Source organism: Ostrinia nubilalis, chromosome 19 (genome assembly GCF_963855985.1).
Source record: "Ostrinia nubilalis chromosome 19, ilOstNubi1.1, whole genome shotgun sequence".
NCBI lineage: Eukaryota > Metazoa > Arthropoda > Insecta > Lepidoptera > Crambidae > Ostrinia > Ostrinia nubilalis.
Window position 1 is genome coordinate 2,974,353 of NC_087106.1, and position 16,431 is coordinate 2,990,783.

Consider the following 16,431-nt stretch of genomic DNA (forward strand, 5'->3'; position numbering starts at 1 on the left):
TTAAGACAGCACTTAGTTTTAAGCACTATTAGTTATAGTAATTTCATGTATGCGTGTTTGTCTTGTTGGTTGTCCTAATAAATAAAATAAATAAAATAAATCAACCTATGACTAAATTACACAATCAAAGCAGACAACCTCTCAAGTTACGGAGCTAGTAGTCGGTACAAACAGATATCACAGAAAAGTTAGGATCGGCATATACATATGATCTTAACGTAATTGAAAACTAAACAATTGCGTCTAATTAATAAAGTTCATAACAAAGGCATGTGCAAAGCATAAAACTAGGATCGGCGTACCTATGCATTAGGGCCATATTTAGTACAATAGCGTTTACTTAATACATTTGAGCTAAGCATGACAATGAGCAAATTCTAATTAGCGAAACTAAGTTAATTGATTATTACAAGGCAACATTTAATTATCTATAGATCCATCTATCTATAAGCACGTGAAGCGTGCATAGGACGATACAACGCGATGTCCAGTCAGTTACGTGTTACGGAAGCAGACCTTACCATCGCGGTGTGTGCGTTTTCCAATGCAACGCTCCGGCTAGTTTTAATTCAGCTTTTCGATCATTTATGTTTAAATCCGTCACTGGCAAGTACGTTGAAAATTTGGGAACGTTCTTCTGATACTTATTTCTTATGGCGTTCTGAATTCATATGTCGCATCAGGTCCCTTGTATGCGCTAGGGTCGACACCGAACAGAGTTTACAATTTGCTAAATCATTTCCATCTAGATTCTTTCCATTTTAGATTTCCCCACAGATTGGCAACCCTGCTTTTGAACCAATTCTCACTTACCTCTTTTTATTGACTCTGCAAGCAATCCAAGGTACAGGGGGTAACACTTCACTCTAATTCACAAAACGAATCGCAACACATCTATCACATCCGTCCACTCACTTATTCACCTTCCAACGCTTTCAAGTGACCGGGTACTTGTAGTGATATCCTATTTTCAAGAACGGGATCTCCGGGTCTCCCTTCGGTCGGTGGTATGGTGTCTATTCACCCACTGCACCCGCGAAAACATTAACACACAAGGCATCGTGGAACGGAAGGTCTCCCGGACATAAATTAATGAATGGCACACCTGAATTAATTTTTTGTAGAAAAAAAATCCTACAACGATTTATTTATTGAACAGGAGAAAAATCTTAATCGATTTTTTGCCTTCAATGTCACATCCTTACACTTCCCTACTCCTGCGCCGCGATGATATTCCGACTCTTTCTTGCAAGTGAAAGCCGCCGTGCGATACGTCTTGCGTCTCACTCGCGCTACACGTGCCGGTCCCATTGTTCGACAACAAAGGACCTTTCGTTGTCCTTCAAAGATTTAAACAGTGCGTTGGACACATTTCTTTAATGCCTAAGGTTTTTTTTCAATGGTGTCTTATTTTTAGTTAAGGTATTTTTAGTTATCAACATCGTACACAATGTCGTGATTTACGATGATAAAATTTTGATGATTACCTACAATGTCTCATTTTCCTTAATCAAAGTTATCAAGTTTAATGTCTCAGTACTTGCCATATGTTTGTCTCGAAGCGCTGGTAGGGCCCAAAAGATAAGGAGACATGTAAAGTGCCCCATAAGGGCTACCTTTTCTTTTTTATATTTGACGTTCATAAGTGCCACTTGTGGTCTAAACTGAATAAAATATTTTTGATTTTGATTCTATTAAATTTTAATAAGTAAGTCACAGGCAATGAAGTAAAATTAATTCTTGACCACTTTGCTTACTTTTATTTTTCCAAATCGAATCAAACAAAGTAAGGGTATTTGACTTAAACGATGAACTGATTTTCCTGGGGGATTGCTTAAGGTTTTTGCCTCTCAGAGACAATTTTTTAGACAGAAAATGTCAATGAATTCTGTTATTTGTTTTATCTACGCCAGTTTGTCGTACTATTAATTTTCAGGAGTGTCACGACGCAATTTGGCGACAAAAACTGAATCAGCTGATTGCTCAATAATGGTACCTTTCCCAGACTTTCTGACACCACTATAGTATTTATATGAGTATGTTAACATGGACTGGTTTCGACTCATATACCCATTTACCTAACACCCTGTATAAGAAAGTACCTCTGTTTCTGTCGTTCTGAAAATGAGGTCGAAAATAAAACTCCGTTAAAGCTTAGTTCAGTTTATTTGTCATAAAAAATAATTGCACACATCGTTTGGTAAATAAACATTAACACTGTTGGCAGAAGCTCATAATTAAAAGAACGCTATGATTGTTCTATGAATTATGACTTTCCTTCACACTTTTTCAGGCTTTGGACTAACAAGTTAATGCGACTGATGTTATTTTTAACTTTTGACCTTAATGAAATTAATGCTAAAACGTAAAAAGAGATTACCAAATTTTGCTGCATTAACTTGGCGTGTTTAAAAGTCTTAAATTCATTGTTATTTACAAAATGTCTTACGTCCGTATTCACAAACATTACTGTGAGGTCACACTGTGCGCGTGGACGCACAGGGTGACACATGAACCAATCACAGACCTCTATTCAACGCTGTGCGTTCGATTTACTGCTTCACTTAAGCAAGTATCGTTTGTGAATACGGGTTATTTACATTTTTACACTATTTCACATTATTTACATAAACTGCTGGACGTGACGTCCTTGTACACGGATGCACTGTCTGGCACGATCGATGCCATGCCTCCGGACCGCACTGAGCACTTCGGGTTCACTCGACATAACATCAAAAGCACTAATTATCCGCGCACGTAATTAGTCCACGCTTCTTATGGTATGGCCGTCGTTGCCATAAACAAGAGCTTTGGCCCTACCCCACACTTGAAAATCTATAGGCGTCAGATCCGGTGAACGTGGTGTTGTGGTGGTGGCCAGCGAATAACGGCACCGCGCCCGATCCATCGGCCTTGGTACGCTTCTTCCAAGTACGCGCGTACCCGAAGACTTAAGTGCGCAGGTGCGCCGTCGTGCTAGAAGTACATGTACGTCCGGTTCCGCACAGGCACATTTAACAGCAACTCTGGTACAACGCGTTGAAGTAAATCCATGTAAGTTTCCTAGGAGGTGATCGTTCAGAACTCCTGCCCACACATTGATGCTGAAGCGTTGCTGGAAGTGATCTGGCCGAATCACCCGTGGGTTGGAGTCGCACCAATAATGAGCATTGTGCATATTAAATAATCCTTCCCGCGTAAACGTACACTCGTCTGTCCACAGCACGTTGTAATTTTGGTTTCGCAGCAGCCAACGACAAAATTCCACTCTTAGTGCGTAGTCCCCCGGCAGCAACTCTTGGACCCGTGTGAAATGGAAGGGATGGAGTCCTTCGTTTGCGCAAAAGCCGCCACACGTAATATTGGCTTACGCCAAAGATACGGGCAGCGCACAGTCTTTTAAAATCACTTGGAATTTGGAAGCGGACATTTTTTGGTGAATAGATGACATGATTTAACAAGTAAATCTAAGTGAATTCCTAAAAGAAACCCGTGGTCTATCTTCAACAGCTTTCGAGTTTTTTTTTTTTAATTTGGCTTATTTTGTGTGTGGTAAAATACGATTTTTTGTTTATCTGTTATTTTGTTGAAGTTGTAACACAATTGACTTATGTAAGTAATAAAGCACACAATTTCCCTTTTTTTGAGCTATACATCACACTCTAAAGCTTTGTAGATCCGAAAAATTATAAAAAAAAACTGATTTTTGGTTTTTAATTTTTTAAATTTTAGTTGTACGTTTTGAGCAATAACGAATTATTGCATGTTATAAAAGACCTTTTATTTTACTCACGAAAAAATATCACCGAATTTTGAGAACATACTTTTGAGAAATTTGCATTTTAAATTTCGTGTTATGCAACGCCTTCTGAAAAACTCTTGGGAAACACAAACTTTCGTCATTGCTATTAAAGTATTGTCTGGCGATATTGTACTGGTCAGTTTAGTGTAAGGCAGGCAAGTGTTTAGGGTTACTAACAAAGACTACTATTATATACTGGAGATAGACAGGCAACTTGACACTTTACGCAAACTCGTGATACAGCGCCATCTATCCTACAGATATAGAAACTTTCGTACTATAGCCATATAGGTAGCTATAGTACTGTATTACTTTTTAAGCATCCTTCTGTGTTTTTAAGAGTGTATTGAAATATTTCTTACAGTTGCCTGAGAATTTAATTCACACGTTTTACCAAGATGAAAACCTAAATTAACAGGCATGTGTAACAAATATTTCATCATTTTATAGTCAAATAATGCTTTGGGTATTGATATGAAAAGTAAAACGACTTCTATATTATAATTTTATTTATAATTCAAAGATAATACAAACATAATGATACAACAAATGACGTATGTATAATGTTTTAGTAACTCCAACATATTACTATTATGCTGATGACACAAAAATTACTTATTAAACATACACGCTCGTTGAACAGTGTGACGTTTTGTATGGAAATGACATTTTAAGAATAAGAATAAGATTAATTATGACTATTTTTATTGATGTAATACACTGTAACATTTTATATTGAAGCCCTGGCTCCTAAACTAGTGTAATTTTAAAACAGTGTTCAACAACTGTGTAACTTTTTATTAGTAAGGTATAGATAGTATTACCGTGGTAAGGGGGATTAATGTTTACAAAATATTCTAAACACTAACTATTACATTCGTTTTTGTATTACGTTTTCGGCCTTTGTTTTTGGTGTAGTGACGGAGAGCTTTTTTAATAATTAAATTATTTGTATCCATCAAATGTGTTTTTCCTGTGAGGACATTATTTATCTCCTTGCACCAATTATTTATGAAAAACATTGTACTTTTATTAATCAAAAATTTTTTTAGGTTTTCTTCGTGTTGTGAACAAGTTATAAATACAAGATTTATATTTACATTTACGATTAGTCTTAAATATGTGAGTATATTTTTTCGATTACAATCTGTGTTTAAAATTTCATGGCAAACCTGTTCCACTTGAGCGAAAAAATCAAAAAGTGCACGAGTTGGATAGCACAGCCATTGTTTGTTTTCAAATTCTTTAATTTTTATAAATTTATGAAAACTTTCTGGAACCTCTGTTTCTAAGGCTTTGTTAGGCTCTGTTTTTGAGGCAAATTTTACAATTTTTAAAAATATTTTTCTTTGCTTGTTGTGCTATCCAACCACTGCAATATCCTATTGCTGCGCTCTTTACCATGTGTATTGGCAGTGTGCTTTTTAATAAATCCTCTGTATTTAAGAGTGTCATACATATGTGGGCACTGTCAATTTCGTTTTCACAGTCAGTTGGGCCATTGTCTTTTTTTTCAATTGACAAATATTTTTTTAACGTGGTGAGACAAAAACTGTCATCTTTTTCACAATTTGCGCCAACTGAGTGTGGAGACGAAATATTATTGATTAACAAAGTTTTGAAGGCACTCTCAAATGCAGAGGCCGTTGGCATAATATTACTGCAACCATGTGCACGTACTGAGCCAAAGAAATTCTCTAATGGATCTTGGTTTATGTTTCGCAGCAATAGAGACGTTATTCCTTTTGTTTGCAGAAATTTTGCTAAGTTTTTAAAGTTCTCTATCGTTTTTATCCAGCTGGATAGAGAAGGCACTACACCTTTATTTTGAGCATTTTCGAATTTCATACTTTTCAAAACTTTTAAACTTTCGTTCCACAACTTGTGGTGTGGTGATGTGGGAGTTACAGCTGCTCTATAAATTTTGCCGCCTTTTATATTGCTGTAACTCCCATTCACGCTGTCAAAAATGTCGTCGAAAAGCATCAAAAGGTCAGCAGTATCCGTCGCTTCTTTTTCAATAGCTCCAAGTTCTGGAAATGAGAAAACAATTATGTATTAATATCACAGATAAATTTGGAAAAAATACTTTTAATCTATCTCCAATTGCATAAAATAATATTTATTTTGAGATACTGTGTCCTAGGCCTAGGGCCTAGGTACTCTTTATTGATTTTTAAGATTGATTATAATAATACAAACAATTAGCCAATGAATTTAAATACCTAATAATAAGTAAAATAATAATAAATATCCTTGGACATTTTACACTGCGCTTCTAGTCCCAAACTAAGCAAAGCTTGTACTATGGGTACTAGACAACGGATTGTATAAACATACTTAAATACTTTTTTTGTTTAAATACCAATTTTAAGTTAATTTTAAATACCTAAATACATAATATACATAGAAAACACCCAGTCCAATGCAAACAAATATGTTTATGCTCACAAATGTTTGTACAGTGAGGGAATCGAACCCGCAACCTCCGGAATGGTAGTCCGTTTCGAACCACTACACCAAACAGCCGACAAATGAAATGAAAATGTAGGCATACACATTATTTTGTTCATTACCTGCCATAAATCCAAGTGCTGCTCCAACAGATTTACTGAAGACCTGAGTGCAATTCTTCACCCGCATTTTAGGTATCAAGTCGGGCATAACATGTTGAGCCGTTAATTTTGGTACTAATTTTACGCCTTGATATGCAGGTGACTTATTATATAATGCCACAATATGGCTCCATTTCGCAGTGCGTTCTTTCCCATGCAAAGAGTATTTTAGGTTTTTTGTTATTAAATTGTTCCTAATACCCTTGATTAAGTGTGGTGGGTCATATATGGGAAAAATTTGAGCATTTCCAATTTCAAATGTCCCCTCTAAATTAATTTCATTTTTTCTCAAATAACTTTCTTTAGTTTGTTTAATTAGGGCATTGATGGCTGCCACATTTGAAGTGCCTTGGTCACACACTGTGGCCACGACTTTTAAGCCAGTCTCTTGGAGTTTAATTATTAATTTTTCAATTTGCTCTTTTAATACTAACGTTTTCGTGCTTCCACTGCAAAAATAGTAGGCCAAGTGCTGTTTATATTTTTTAAATATACCTCGCACCATAAAAACTAGCACATGGTCGCAAAAATCTTTTTCAGTGCTTGTGCCATTGTCAACAAATCCAGATAATTTGTCTTCTGTTTTGTTAAAGGAAACACCTGGTCCAATCGCCATTTCGTCAAACAACAGAGAGCAATATTTATGGTTTTCAGGCATCTTAGAAACCCTGTTTTTTAAATTTTCAAAAATAATTTCATTAATTCCAGGTCTTAAATTAATTTTGCGCAGTAAATTTTGCAGCGTTTTTCTGCTCGGCATAATACACTTCGTGCCTAATAGTCGATATGCCTTTGGCGAGGGTTTATAAAGAGATAATGCCAAAATTTTTTCGTCAATTGTAAAACGCCTTCCTTGCTTTTTTTTCCCGCTTTGGGTAACTTGCATTTGGCAAAATAGTTTTGCTGACGGTGACAAATTCTTGCACATTATTTGAAATGCTGTCGTTTTCATGAGTTTTTTGGCAGCTACGTATTTGCATTTCAACTTCTTTTTCTCATCTTCACATCTCTGTAACTGCTTCAAAGCACGCTTATATTGCTTCATTTGCAGGAATGATAGGCGAGGCCCTGAAAAAATCCATTGTTACACTTTAGTACCTGCTAATGCATGTGTCATGTTTATTAAATTTTTTAACTGTGAAAAGAGTATCTCAAACAACCTTGTTACTAACTTTTGTCATAATTTATCAATCCAAAAATCGAATATTACTATATACATTAAATTGAATATGGGACCAAATGGCAAGTATCTACTATCACAAAAATAAAGAATCAATCAAATCGGACGAGAAATCTGTAAGTAATCGGTGAACATCGATTACTTAAAAATACCTAGACGACGTAATTGTCACGAACAAAGTTTTCACGTGAGCATGCTAAAAACTAAAAATAGTAACCTTTGGATTTTTTGGTTTTATTTTTTGCCTTCTTGTTAGTTTTGTTAACATTTTGAGCTTCTCTGGACTGCTCTACATTGTCTTGTGTCACCAAGAGTCTGTTTGAGAGGAGCTTCTCCAGTGACATTAACTCCGACAAGAGATTGTGGTTGGTCCTCTAGAAAAATAAAAACCAATTAAGAATTAGTGTGTAACAAATAACATAATGTCCAAAAATAATCTATACCTTTGCTGTTATACATATGTTTATGTAGGTATAAATGATTATTATGATTGTATTTTACTTCTAATCTCTCTCAATAGCATATAATTTTATCAAAACATGTTATATAGTCATTACCTTCTATTACAGGGTTAACAGACAGCTCTGTATTCATTGGAGAATCACCAAAATTTGGCAAATCAAATTTTCCAGAAATATGATCAATTTCTTTAAGCCTTTGTGCTTGCACACCTGAAAAAATAAAGACATGAATTTTATTCAAATTATGTATTAATGCTAATTTACCCACAATTTTCATAGGTTTTATTGTGTTTGCCGAACTGCATTTGTCATTTGTATTTTTTACACTGATACTGACTTTAAAAATAAATGAAAAAATCAAATATCAATAAAACTAGGTAGATACCTATAATATTTTATGTATTTATTTCAGATAATGAACAAAGTTATTTGTTGAATAAATAAAATAAAATTACCTGGTAAATGCAGTACTGGCATTGCCAATTGACTGAGTCGGTTCTTAGGATATTTATAAACGTCCTCGAAATGATTACGACATACACGTCTATTATTATAAATTGTTGTTGCATCCAATGTAGCTAGATCGCCACCAATATTTGCAATCCAGGTGTTAAACTTTTCTGCATTTTTTTCCGGGTCAGGAAAGCGATGCAGTGGAACACCTGAAAATTATGGATAAGAATCAAATAACCATTAAGGTATTCATCGAATAAATTAAAAGGACATGTACTGTTAAAGGATCAGTGGAAACAATTGTTATTATGTAATTAATTAAAGAAAGATTTCTTTAAGGAAACACTTTTGTGTTTGACTTAGTCAAATTACTTGGTCTTAACACTTTGATGAAAAATAATTTAAAACTTAACATAGTTAAACATTATAAATAATGGATTCTAACAAAAATGTATAAAAAATATGTTATGTGTATTACCGGTTATTATGAAAAATTACCTAATGATTTGGTAAGTGTGATTAAAATGAAATCATTTATAATATATATGTATACAAAATATAAACAGTATGTTATGGGCATCATAGAGATATACATGAGCCTTTGTAGGTTACATTATTAAATTCACTGATGAATGTAATTCATTTATTACTTTTACCTCGACTGTCGGTAACTATACAGGGTCCTTCTAAACTAGCTACATTCCTTTTAATGGGGGCATCTATACGGTACACTGAACAAGTTCACCAAATTTGAGTATGTGTTTAATAATGATTTTACAAAGTTACATTTTCTAACAAAAATAAAAATTCATTTCGTCTTACATAATGGAACATGCTGTATTTTTTACTCACACAACAAAGCTGTAGTGTTTTCATTCTGCACAGGAACACGAGACACAACACACACAACGCTCACTACCACTGCACACTTTTTTGTTGTTTACACTCACGTCATAACAACTCACAGCAGTCGTCACAGCTGATTGTTGCAGGCCTACTCTCATATCGTTGTCTATCCTTATTATCTTATGTTAATCACAGTAAAACGGACTCACGATACCATCGAAAAATCAACCAGCAAAGGCCATGATTTTTAAGGCGCGTTTTAGTAAATTTATTTGCATTTGTGCATCTGTGCGTCATAGTTCACTTCACGAGCACTACAAAACGCACCTTCACACAAGAAAGCTAGTCAAAAACTGAATTAAATCAAAGCGCACGCGCCGACAAATGCCGACAAACAAGCCGCACGCCTTTTGTTGACACAAAGACGCCGACGCCGCCAAAGCAAGAGCCGAAAAGTTGGCATAAGCGTACAGTCGACAAAAAAGAAACTTATTTGTTTATTATTTTATCTGCTTGCTTTCGATTTCAATTGATTCGAATCTAAATTATGGTGTTGAGTATTTCATGGTAAAATATCCTATAACAGATAATAATTAAAAATTAATCGAACTTATTGTTTTGTGAAGGTAATTCAATGGCCTAGTCAATTATTTAGAAACATGAAATTAGACTATTGAAGCAAATAAAACTCTTCAATTTGTTTGTATTGATATTCCATTTATCCTAAATCAAAGTCCATTCTTAAATTAATCGTTAATGTCATCATTTCTATTACAATAGAAAAGTAGATGAGGTAGGTAGGTACCTAATTAGTTAAATAAAATTTCCGAATCATTTCCGTTCCAACTTGGTATTTATTTATGACCTATCTTATGTACCTGTGATTTAACAATAAACACAATTTTAATTTGAATAGTAAAAAAAAGTTTGTTGCATTTCTTAATTTTATTTTGGTGAGTGTACATTGCGCTAGCCGGCGGCCGGCGGCACGTGTCAAAAGGCGGCGGCACGTGTCTAAAAGTTCGTTTGCTGCGCGCCGGCTAGTGTTGTACGATACGACACTCGAGTCTTGGAATCTTACTTATTAAAAGTTTGAAGAAAATAAAATAGCTATGAATTAAGACTGTGTGTTTATTATTTTATTGGACCGTTTTAACTTTTTGATTACGAAAATCGTCAGTCTTTAGATGGATACTTCTGATTCGATTATTTGCGTTTAATGCAATTTTATTGATATTACATTTGTATTGTGCGATTTATTTTATTTTCAATTAGTAAGGATATAACATACGGATGATGATATGAAATCACTCATTATTGCCTATTAGTATACACCAACTCAAGTTCATGTCATGATTCAGTCTAGCTCAAAGAACTTAAAATACTCGAAAGGACTCGGAAGACTCAATTATTCCCTTATTCATGTGACTAACGAGTCCTAGTCTTAAAAATAAACTCAAGTCTCAAAATAAAGACTTTAAAGACTCGAGGTTCTTACAACACTAGCGCGGTCGGCTATTGTGAGGGACGGCTGTCTTTGATACCACCGACTCCGCCACGCATAAATAAGGATGTCAACTCCAAAATTCTTTCTAATCTTAATAATAATAAAACTATCATTATTTACTTTTATATTTTTTTTTTGTTTCTACGATGATTTTAATGATTATTATTTCAGTTTAAAATTGATAGTTGGGAACAATTATTTACTTATTTACTTCGGAATACCGATAATCACAGGTAGATAATTCGATAGCGTTTAGTTTCTGCTATGATCGAGTCAATTACGAATCACATTTTTAATTTGCTAAGGGGATATTAAGCGATTAAAATTAACATGAAAAATGTGCCTGCTTTATCGTAATAATAACCGTAATTCTAAATTTCATAGTCATGGTAACTATCCCATTTGTGTATGGCATAAAAATAAGTCATTGATTTCGGCAACTAACTTTTTTGCTTCGTTTCGTTGCTACGTTTGAAATAAAAGATTTTTACAAGCGCAAAAGTATTTTAACGAACTTTTGAATAAACATCATTCCATTAAGGCCACTAAATAAGTACTTACCACATAAGATTTTTTTATGTTACCAAAAATAAATAAACTTTAATTTTCTGCTTAATTTAATTCCTTAAATAACTAGTAGTAGCCCTAGAATAGCTTGTGTGGCGCCCGGTCCGTCGTCCGGCGGCACTCTTGTGTTCGCGGCCAGTGGCCCAACGGCAGCACAAGCGCAATGGCGGCCATTACGTAAGCTCGTGTGCGTGCGGATTTTTGTCAGTGTAGTAGTGAATCAGCTGAACAGGGTGTTGTATTGGGTTGATAAGAAATGAAGTTGTTTCCTTAATTATCTCGGAAACTAGCCTGAATTTTTGGCTCAAACTTTGGGAACGTATTCAGTGTGACGTATACATGCTCCCATTAAACGGAACGTAGCTGATTTAGAAGGACCCTATATATTCAGTAACCGGCGATTATTAATAATTTTCAATTTATCACTTTTACCATAACATTTAGCTTTCTTTTACAACAAGTACTACATACTGTCAACCAAGAATCATGAGATTTGACCTTATGTAAAGTTTTAGCGTTTTGAACTGTTAATGTGTTCTTGGTATGCAGTCCGGCAACAGAGTAATTTTTTGGGAGGACTCTAATATGGTTACTTTGTTATTTATTTATTATCATTTACGAAGGCTACATTACGGCTTATTGCAAGTGAATAACAAATAATAAAGATTAAAAACATACCATCACCCTTCGTTACTAAACAGCCAGGTACACAGCATGTCTTCTGAGACATGATTCCAGTTTATTTAATGCACATTCACAAAACTAAACACTGCAATTATGGGTCCAAACTCCTAAGAGGGCCTATGCTCGGTGAAATAAAGAACTAATCACTGCAATAATCGGTCCAAACTCTTATGAGCGCCTATGCTTAGTGATTCACTGCACTGTTTCACAAGGTCTTCGATTCCTAGATGCCGAGGAGGATACTCAACTCGACACAAAGATTATAGCGCAGCAAAGCAACACGGAGGAACAATAAGTTCAACTCAACGTGAATAGCACAGTACGAAACAACCAAATTAAGAAATCGAACTCAAAATCACAAAATCAGTGCGCAAGAGTAGTAAATTTGACAAACGATGAGACGCCGACCGCCATTGTCTTAAATTGCCATATGAAACTTCGAAAATATTACCTTTAAAACATAAATTTATGAAAAGTAAAGAATTACAGAAAAACCTCATTAAAATTAAAGAGATTAATGATTTAAAATAATTTTCAGACCATTTAACTAATATATCGTATCTTTTTACTGTTTAATTAATATTTTTACTTTTTACCATAATAATGCAGCTTCACTATAATTCTTATATAGCAACACTTTACATTTTACTTCGATATCCTTCGGATAGATGGCGCTTTTTTGATAAAAAAAGCAAAGTTCCTAGTTGCCATACCATGGTTACTAATTTGTTCTGTTACGTACTTCAACCCGCACTGGATGAACAAATGGAGATCAAAGTTGTGATTCTCCACTTCAATTACAGAGAATCTATTTGATTCTGTCCTATGAAAGGCTACGTGTGGCGCGGGAAGGGGTCCACCCTCGTTAGGCATGTGCTAAAACCCCGCGTCTATACACGTAGCCTGGAGGAGCGGGGGTGAGGCGTCATGGAGCCGATAAAGACCCATGATGCTGCCTGCGAAGCTGTGGATAACGCCACAGCCGGTATCCCCAAGACCTCGGGGATGTCCGCAAATATGCTAGAGGTCAGTGAAATTGATAGAGCTACAACTTGTACTTTCCCATCCTCGGAGTTGTCAATAAATATACAAGAAGACAATAAGGAAAGCTTTCTTTTTGAGTCCTCTTTACCATCTCCTGTTTTCACATTGGGTGAAAATCTCACGAGAATCGATTTATACAATGCCTTTGTTAAGAAAAGTAAAACCACATCTAGTAGAAAAAAAGGGAAGACCAACTGATTTAGATAATAATAAACGACTTGAAAGGACAATGGGCAAAATGGTACCCGGCTCCAATAGATATGTGTCTAGTATCGTTTGAAAGGTCTTACCAATATGAACAACTTTTACTATGACCACCAGCCTCAGATCTGGTTGTGTACGAAGATATACATACTTTTTTGCAGAATGGTACTCGGCTCCAATAGTTATGTTTATAGTGTCATTTGAAAGGTCTTACCAAGACGAACAACATTTACTATGGCCACCAGCCTCAGATCTGGTTGCGTTCGAAGATAAAGATACTTTTTGTGTAACCTAAGTATCATACAGTATGAAGGGGGACGCGCTCGGGGCAGGGCACCGACGAGATGGTTGGACGCGGTGAGGAAGACGGTGGGCGGGAGTTTGCATCGTGCGGTCCACACAGCTTATGACCGCAGTCTGTGGAGGAACACTATCTGTGGTCGCGATCCTCATCAGTGAGGGACCGAGGAAGAAGAAGAAGTATCATACGTGTCCATTGTATGGTATTAAGGTTATGCGAGGCAGGAAGGGTTTACTGCTCCAGCATCCTTTCTTAACTCTATAATTATTGATGGGGATAATTGTGAAATAAATATTTTTATTTAAAGAAGTACTACCCCCTTATTAATAAAAAGTTACACCTAGGAAGAACCTTGGATTAAAATGACATTTCCATACCAAATGACAATTTAAGCCAGAGTTCAACTAGGGTGTAACTTTTATTAATAAAGGGGTTAAAGTGTTATTACTTCTTAAGGGTTTTATTATGGGTTGCTAAAGCGAATAAACCCACAAGACCCAATAAGTCCACCCACAAGATGGACCGACGGCCTCATAAAGGTAGCGGGAAGGCGCTGGATGCAGGCCGCCACCAACCGGCCATTGTGGAAATCATTGGGGGAGGCCTATGTTCAACTGGACGTCCTATGGCTAAAATGATCATGATGATGATGATGAAAGCGAATAAAGGGCTAATAGCTTGGGTAGTTCATCGTAGGTATAATCATTTCCTTTTCAATGCTTCTTTTAGTTATATTAATAGATTGTAGCCATAATACATACTCGTATACATGGATGATTGTGTTATACTTTCATTCTAATACTTAGTGGAATTACTGCTTTCAAAACGTGAATTAGAACTGGCCCCATAGCAGACATTTTCCTACATCTAAAGGCCTTTTCAAATATATATTGGTTATGGCTATTGGAGCGGGTACCACTTTCCATACATTTGTGCCCATCATCCTTTTACTTTCTCTGATGGGTGATGAATACCAAAATATCATACAGTCAAATAAAGCTGAAGTTACCAAAATATTAAAGCTTTTCATTTTAAATTGTGAAAAAAAATGGAAAGACTGCAAAAGAAATTTTGATCGTTTCTTAAAACAAAATAATGATTGGCTCAATTCACCTGTCACAAAAGATTTTAAAAAAGTTTTCTCTAAAGAAAACAAAACAGAAGAATACTTTGAACTAAGTGATCGTCAACAACGTAGGCAAAGAAAACGTCTGCAAAGCCTATTTGAAGCTGAACCTAAAGAAAAACTTATAAAAACGTTCGTTCATACTGTCTTGCAACAGCAACCAGATGACCCCTGCATTTCTGGAACAAAAGTAACTAGAAGCATGGAAAATGTTATTATAAGCTGCATAGAAGATCCAACTCAAATTGCAGAGATTTCCAAAACGATCGAAAACCCAAAAACAGCTTCACCTCAACCTTTCACACCAGAAGAAGCCTTAGATCTTATGACTGACTTAGATTTGAGTGTTGAAGCCTATAATACTTTAAGACAAGCTCTCGAAAGCCGAGGTTTTTCAGCATTTCCTCCGTACTACAAGGTTCTAGAACGCAAAAAAACATGCTATCCAGAGGAGCAAAAAAAAACAGATACAGGAGACAATAAGGCAAAAACTGGGGCTGTTAGTAGATGTAGTAAAACCGAATGCGGGAACTACTAATGATGGCAACACTGCCCGATTTGCTTTAAGTGACAAAAACCGTCAAACATTTTCGGAAATATTGAAAAATGGCTTCTTGATGATTTACACACCATTTTGGTTGTCATATCAAGTGGTTTTTCAATTGATGCCGATAAGTTTGGCACGTTTTGTAAAAACCTTGCCATCAAGTACGTTGCCGCTTATGAATGGCATCCAATGACGGTCACCATTCATAAAATATTAATTCATGGCCATTAATAATAAAAAATTCAATATTACCTGTAGGTCTATTATCTGAGCTAACTAGCAAGGTTAAAATTAATTTGCTCAAAATGAAAAATACCTATAGATAATACTTTAACTTTATTTTCAGATGCCTAAAACTACGGATGAATGGCTTTCAAAGGCAAGAGGATTTAATTTTCCTCATTGTATCGGCGCTTTGGATGGGAAACATGTAATGATTCTACCGCCACCTCATACCGGTACGGAGTACTTCAATTATAAAGGACATTTCAGCATTGTACTCTTAGCGCTAGTTGATAGTGACTACTGTTTTATGTTTGCCGATATAGGTTGCCAAGGACGGATTAGCGACGGTGGAGTCTATAATCAAAGTGTATTAAGACAGAAAATTGACACAAATGAAATCGACTTGCCACCTCCTAGTAGGGACACGGTATCGAATAGAAAGTATCGATACTGTACTCATGAGTAGTATCGATAAAAAAGTATCGTACTCGTAAAAGAATCGACACAAAAGTATCGATACCTCAAAGTATCGAGTTCTTTTCTCAGGCAGGGCCTACGCCATACGTTAGTTTGTCAATGTTAGTCAGTTCAGTAAGTATCGTCTGTACCTTCATTCATACAGTAAGAGAAAATGAAAAAGTAACAAATGGTACATATATAATTATAAGGGCTGATTTTTCCATCGTCTGATAACACTTAACAGACTAATAAAGTGTAATATGATTAAAAGTAAGTGTCACTTTATGTTATGCATTTATTATAAATATGAAGGTGTAGACAACTTTGATTCGCTGAGTTATACTTTATTGGTTTGTTAACTTATACCTTACGATGGATAAATCAGCCCTAAGATAAATAAAAACAACCTG

General features: G+C 35.5%; 1 long non-coding RNA gene across 1 annotated transcript; it reads right to left on the bottom strand.

Annotated features, from left to right (window-relative positions):
- Positions 1-5,119: 5,119 nt before the first annotated feature.
- Positions 5,120-9,009, bottom strand: LOC135081047 (uncharacterized). The gene is made up of 5 exons (XR_010259111.1): positions 8,514-9,009; positions 8,155-8,268; positions 7,815-7,971; positions 6,379-7,485; positions 5,120-5,835 (listed from the first exon to the last, which is right to left on the bottom strand). It is a non-coding gene; the product is annotated as an uncharacterized LOC135081047 (long non-coding RNA).
- Between the last annotated feature and the right edge of the window lie 7,422 nt (positions 9,010-16,431).